The sequence below is a fragment of the Spermophilus citellus genome (genome assembly GCF_964194105.1).
Source record: "Spermophilus citellus genome assembly, chromosome: 14".
NCBI classification, from domain to species: Eukaryota; Metazoa; Chordata; class Mammalia; order Rodentia; family Sciuridae; genus Spermophilus; species Spermophilus citellus.
In genome coordinates this window covers 65046354-65053764 of record NC_138194.1, presented here as the reverse complement: position 1 = coordinate 65053764, position 7411 = coordinate 65046354, and positions in this window count along the sequence as shown.

Below are 7411 nucleotides of genomic sequence, written 5' to 3'. Positions count from 1 at the left end.
ACACACCTGCATTTTATGTCTAACAAAAATGGACTCATGTTGTATATATCATTATATGAATTTCTGATTTAACAATGAGATGGAAGTTTTCTGATATACAATATTCTTGTAAAACATCTACCAATTATTAATATCCTATGCCTGTCTTGGCTACTACACATTCACTTAATAACAATTCGCTGTTGACATGATGGGATGGGAATAGAAATACCAGTATCAGGAGGATAGAATATTAAAACATGACTTTAAGTGGCTCTCCAAATAATTAAAATTGTTTCATATATCATTATCTGTATATCATTAATTATTATGATATCTACCACAATTAGTGTTCATCAACTCCCCAATTATTGGAAATTTAGATTGCTATCTGTTTCCCTGTTATAGTAATTCGATTAGGACCCTCCCTGTAGACATACATCTCTGTGCATACATCTTTATCTCCAATTATTTTGTTCACATAAATAGTTCTGCAAGTTCCTTGGGAAAAAAAAATCTTGTTTCCAAAACAATGTTATAAAGCATCGTTTCTGGTTTGACACATCATGATCTCTTTTACTATCCAGCACTTGTAACAAAGTGCTTTTGATTGTAAGACTACTAGTACAACCTGACCCTAGATATCTTTTTTTTTTTTTAAACTGGATCAGAATACTTTTTTTTTTTATCTTTTCAGGTTTTTTTTTTGTTTTGTTTTGTTTTTTGCTTAAAGATGAGTTGGCTATCCAGTGCTTTCTTCAATTGACCCTACCCACAGGCAATTGCTAAATACTCAGTTCTTGGGAGTAATTGTCTCTTCCTCTTACCTTTGTATGGGGTGGCCTGTTTAGAAAGCTGTCCCATTAAGTGGAGCAGCTTCTAAATACACTGCCTTACATTTAACAAAGCAAGTCAAGCCAATTATGTTAAAACCTGGCCAGGATTTGCCTTGCAGTGTGTGGGCGCTTTCAGCTGTGAGGCTGTACCCTGTAATGTGTGCTGTCTGACCCAACTTGACACAACTTGCATGGTGTATTTACTCACCTTATTCAAAGGGTTTCTTTCTTTCAAGGCACTGGCTACTGAGAAATATGTGAGTGACCTGAGGGGAGAGACCTAGGGCCCCATCCTTATTCAGGCATTTCTCAGGTAACAGTAAGGGTTTAACCCGTCATGTTTATTGGTGCTATTTTAGCAGCAAGATGTTGATTTTACAGGTATGTTATTATTAGATTTGATTATTAAACTACCTATAAAATATTTGATTCATGTGGATATTTAAGAGTCCGATTGAATTATTACTTAGCAATTATTGTTTTGAAATTATTTGGAAATTTTTACCTCTCAATTTCTCTACAGATGAATCAAAAAGACCTCCAGTTGATTCCTTTAGTACCCTTGAGAAAATCAATTTAGTCAGGCTTTATTTTAATTTCCCTGGATGTAAAAACAAATGTTTGGACCTTTAGAATTTTCTGAAGCCTTAACAGAAAAGAGGCCTTGAAGAATGATCAGAGGGCAGTGGGGGAAGGAAGTGACCAGTCACTTTGTTCTCAGAGGCATGGGATAAGTCCTTTCCCTGAAGAAATTTCTCTTCTCTTTGGTTGTTGAAATATGATGGCTTAATGAGGAAACTGTGGTGTCTGTACCTGCTAAGGATGCAACAAGCCTGGAGAACCCTGACTCATCCAGAACCTGACCAACTTAGGATGACATCTCTATAATTTAGTGACCATACACCTCTCTCTCTGGGTTCCCCTGCTGCTTGTCATTTTCTTCCTCTCTGAAAGCTCCATTCAAGTACCACTGATGTTTCAAGGCACTTCTTTTTCTCTCTTCTAATTTTGAAAAATTCCAACTGTTCCCCACTTCCCCAGATCATTTTCTAACCTGGAACTTGACAGGGCTGGGGGCTTCCGGTCTCCACCCCACCTCTTACAGTCCCCTTGGCCCAGGCGCACCGACCTTTTTGTTCCCAGAAGAGGCTCCTTCTGCACCTGGCACTGGAGGCTGGTGGTGCTATTCCCCCCCCCCCAGATGTTGGCTTCTGACCTCCCCCCACCAGCGCAGGCCTTGCGGGGCTCCTGTGCCAGGCTCTGGGAGGCTCTCTGTCCCCCACCGCAGATGAGCGGTCCAGTCTCCTTCCAATGCTTCACCTCGTCTTTTTCTTCATCACAAGTATCATTCGTGACACGTCTTCTTCCTATGCTTCCGTAGTGTTTGTCTCTCCCCACCAGAAGGTCACCTTTGTGAAAGTCTGTCTGTCCTTCCCTTGTCTGTCTTTTTCACTGTTGTCTTCCCAGCGCATAGAACCTCGCGTGGCTGGAGATGGAGCTCCAGGAACTGTAGGTGAGTGAATGAATGAAAGAATGCGCTCAGTATCCACCGAATTTGCTCAGTTGGGGAGGCAGGGGTGTGCAGGTGTGTGATATCCTACTGGTGAGAAGAGAGTAAATTGCTCATTTTTTGAAGGTGCATTAACTCTTTCAGGCCCCTAGGGTATCATTTAGTTCACTGGAATAGTAATTTACTAAACAGTACCTTAGGGGCCTGAAGAAGTTAATGCACCTCCAAAAGTTTCTAATTTACACCAGGGAGCAGTTTATTTACCCAGCAGGGTTTGACCTAATAGGTCTTAACTCTGTTTAAGAGAGTCATAAGGACTTTATCGCTTTTCCACCTTCACATTTCCTTCTTTTAGCATTTATCTGATTGTGGGATGTTGTTGTTGCTGGTGTGCACTTGCACACAATACCAAGGCCTAAAAAAGACATTGCTACCTTTATATCCTTGGTGCATATTTAAAATGTCTGATAAAACAAGCCCAGATTGTAATCCATTCAAATAATGTGATTTTAGTGGCTTCTTGATATCTATTACAAATTACTTAATTAGTTCCCATTTTGTTTTTTTATCCAATAATTAGATCTCAGATGTTAGAGAATGTAAAAAAATCCTATGCCTTTGGGTCATTGAGCCTTATCTATAAGATGCAGTTCACTATTTTATTTCTTTTGTTTCAAGTAGTCAATCTGATTCTATTCCTAATCTCAGGTACTTTTGTCCTGAGATTTTCCAGATTTAGCCTAATCTTTCCTCTTTTTCTAATTAACATTGATTTTGTACTGTTGTAACATGTCAAAAACTTTTTTTCCTCCACTCCTGAGTTTATTTTTTAGAAAAATCACTCTTACATATTTAAGCTATAGAAATATCCTTAATTACTATCATATTGAGGTTATAGGACTTGGTAACACATTTTTCTCAATTTTGTCTTCAAACCAGTTGCGATTGTTAGCAGCAATAGCTAGCAGAGTTTTAAGAAATCGGATTATGGGTAGAGTTTTCCAGATATAGTCAAAACCCATCAATTAAGAGTTTCCTAATTTAGACTTTGTGAGAATTCATCCTGAATTGGGCTAAATATGCCAGTGAATGTGGGGTTTGCTGAGCAAATAATAGTGTAAATCAGACTGCAGAGAACAAACTGCTTTTGAGAACATTAGTATAGTATCGTAAAATCTTGGTAGGGTCATTTAGTGTTTTTGCATTGCAAACTTAAACAAGGAGAGAAATGAATTACAGTAGATGGGGTAGAGAGAGAAGAAGGGAGGGGAGGGGAGGGGGGATAGTAGGGGATAGGAAAGGTAGCAGAATACAACAATTACTAAAAGGGCAGTATGTAAAATTATGGATGTGTAACCGACGTGATTCTGCAATCTGCATTTGGGGTAAAATTGGGGGTTCATAACCCACTTCAATCTAATGTATGAAGTATGATATGTCAAGAGCTTTGTAAAGTTGTGAACAACCAATAAAAAAAAAAAGAAAAAAAAAAGAAGGAAAAGCTGAATCCCATAGCAAGGTACTTCCTCCTCTCATCCTGAATCAACAAGAACAAATGTGAAGTCCAAAACACTCCCCTTCACCCACCTGCCCAGCCCTATTCAACTTTCCCAGTTGCTATGGATTCAGGTTTTTAAAGGTTTGAAGCTGACATAAGCTGGGGATCCTGCTTGAAGAAATGATACCAAAATATTTTATTTTGCAAATTTTACAACATATGACTGTATAAACACAGTGCCCCTTACCTGTATTCCCCTAAACCAGGGGTACTGAAATATAGCCCTCATTAGCTTTATGATAAATCCACATCTGTCAACATTTATCATAGCAAACTACAATTGGAACAGGATTTAAAATGGGCATTTTCAAATAAAAAATTAAAAAAAAAGATTTTTCTTTTTATGTTTCAGTTGACATAGTAATTGAATTAAATTTATGAAAATATTTTGATTTCTTAAGGATGCCATTCTGGATAATAGTGGTCACTCTGCATAGATGAATAGATGTTAATAATTGGGATAGTGGGTCTACAGAAGTTTTTAAACCATTCTCAATGCAGACTATGGTCTTGTGAGTTGATTCATTCTTTTAAAGGTAGAGTGCAGCAAAAATTTCTACAGGATCCTGAGTAATGGAAATTGTGATTATGGTTCTATAGGTTTACAGAGATTCTTTGATGTCAAACAGACTTATTGATTCAGTTTTTGTATTTGAAATAAACAGGCATTTATTTAAAAATTTTATCATTCAGACTTTTCACTAACTCAGAATTTATTCTTCCCATTAATTAAAGTATTAGCCTGAATTTTGATTGTACCAAAAAGGCATTTTTAATAAAGGGGTTTCATTAGTAGAATTTTCATGCTATACTTCTTTTGTATTTTGTTTAAAAAAAATCTGAAAACTGGACTTTATAATGGAGATGCAGATAGTGCTAGAAGGGTTGGGGTGAGTGCTGTTGCCATGGAGACCTTTGCTGGTATCATCCTCCAGAGATAGCCCTATCTCTGTGTTATTTGCCTGTAGTAATGATATTGACAAGATGACGGGTCTTACTTTGCTGACTTGACACTGGCACTGTGAAGAGTCATCCCTGAAATTCTTAGCTGCTCAATGGGCCGAACTTGGCTGTCAGGTTATAGCATTAACTGCTGCCCCCATTGTTCTCTGATTCTTTCTTATATCTTCAAGTTTGAAGGCTATCACTAACTTTACTTTCATCCAGCAGTGGGGACTGAAAAACCATATCCTGAAAATGGTCTAGTCTTACAAATAGATAAATCTGAGCCATCATGGACTCTCAGCCTGAGTTGCTTTTAAGAGTATAATTTGGGTCTTATCATCTTTTTAACATTTATTTTGGCTTCCCTAGGATGAAAGACATTCAGAAGACATAGAAATTACACAACATATTCATGTCAGAAGAGGGGAAGATGGTTAGGAGATATAAAGGCTCTGAATTCTTCAGTTAAATGTGATTTAGTCAGAATGACTTGTTTGAGGCTAGCCTGTATGTCTTAAAATATTTAAATGACACTTAAATTTATATAATCCTCATAAATCCCCTTAACTGATTCTTTAGTTGGATAAAAGTTTCCAATCCTGGTGAAAGTTAATGCTGACTTAAGCATAATCAGTTTGAAAACTGTTCCCCGTAGCCCACATGAGTGCAGACAAAGTCAGCTTGCAAAATCCTAAATGTTACTGGACACATACAAATTCTAAGTGTTTTAGGAGTAGTGAGGCATTATTCTGCTTTATTTATTGCTAGATACATTATGCTTTCAGGGAATTTGTATATGTTTATTGGTATTTTTCCCCAGCTTTTACTATACTGAAGAAATATATATATGAGAAAGCTCTAGTTAGCCCCAAGTAACAAATAGTAATCGTTATTTTAATCTCATATTTCAATTAGCCTTAATCTTTTGTTTGTACAGCCTTGAAAAGCTGTAAAAATCAGTCATTATGGTTTAATTACTAACTATTATCCCAGGTGGTTAACTCCACTTCCTTCCAAACAAGTTCTTTCTTTCATTTTGTTTTAAAACGGCCACCATTGGCATTCTTTAACAATAGTATGATGCTTTATAGACCAGGATTTGTAGGTTCACTCTAGAATATTTTCAGTTTTGATTCTTCCCGGTACCAGAGATCTATTGCTGCTTCTGCTTGCCCCCCCCACCCCCACCCCCCTCTTTTTTTCCCTTTTGATCCTGCCTGTTTGCTGTCCCACTTCAGGATAGAATCACACTTGAGTTTTACATAATGACAGAAGTTGAATGTTTCCTGTGCTAGTGTTTATTTAGTAAAACATTTTACATTCCTGGATAGATACCAGTCTGTCATTAATGGATTCTTGGCTTTGGGCCAATAGCTAATAGTTTTATTGGTCCTCATAACAGCTATGTGATTTTTGAAACCACAAGGGGCTCTTTTCTGTGTTTTTCTTTCTTTCTTTCCACCACCTTAAAAAAAAAATAATACCTAACAACTTAGAGGTGTACCAAATTTAGGAACAGAGTATTTCTCTTAAAATCATTATCTGCTCTGCCTCATTCATTCTTTTTGCTCTTGTTCTTTGGAAATTCTTATGTATCTTGGAGTATTTTGGTCAAGGCTTGGGACTCGACTGCTCAGTTCTCATTGCTGTATTTTCTTATTGCTCTAAAGAGGCCCAGCAAAACTCATGGTCTCTGCTAGGTGGTGTCTATTTGCCTATCTCAATTAGGAAAGGGCCAGAAATGTTATTTATATTATGGGAGTTTGTCAAGCTTTATTTGATTGTGTTAAGCTTTGAGTAAGGGGGAACCAATTTTGTAAGTCTTGGAATCAGGTACCCTTGAAAAGGAAAATTACTCTTTATAATCAGGTGATTGACATCTTTACTTCAAACCTGCCATCACTGGCCTGACTTCACAGGAAGCTGTACTGTGGTGTGCTCCCAACTTCCATTCCTGGTTCCTCTCTCTGATGTTTTCTGTTTAGATCTTCCTCTCCTCACTCCCATGTCTTTTGTTGTTATTATTATTTTTGGGCCTGGGGATTGAATCCTGGGCCTCATTGCATGCTAAGCATGCACTCTACCCCTGAGCTGCACCCATACCTCTGCTCATGTATTTTAAAACAGAAGTCAGAGCTGGACAATATGGTGTGCTCCGTAGGAGGCTGGGGCAAGAGGATCACTTGAACCAAGATCAAGGAGTTCAAAGCCAGCCCTGGAAATATAGCCAGACCCCATCTCAAAAATAAAAAACAAAACACAAACAGAAGTTAATATACATTGTGTCTCTAAATGTGCCCTAAACTCCATCTTTTCCTTAGTTCATCAGGTACTGTGCAATCTCAGGATCACAAAATGATTTTAAAACAAAATAGAAGTTGTGCTGTCATGGTGATTACTAGGCTGAGGTCCAGGATGGCAGATTCTGTTTTTTTTTTCCTTGACCTTAATATCTATTAAATAACAATAACAGCAGCAAAATATGGAAATGATGCATGCCAACTATGGGAAATTTAGAAAATACAAAGAGGATAAAGAACAGAATAATAATTTCTAATTCTCTATCTCCATCCCTATCCCAAT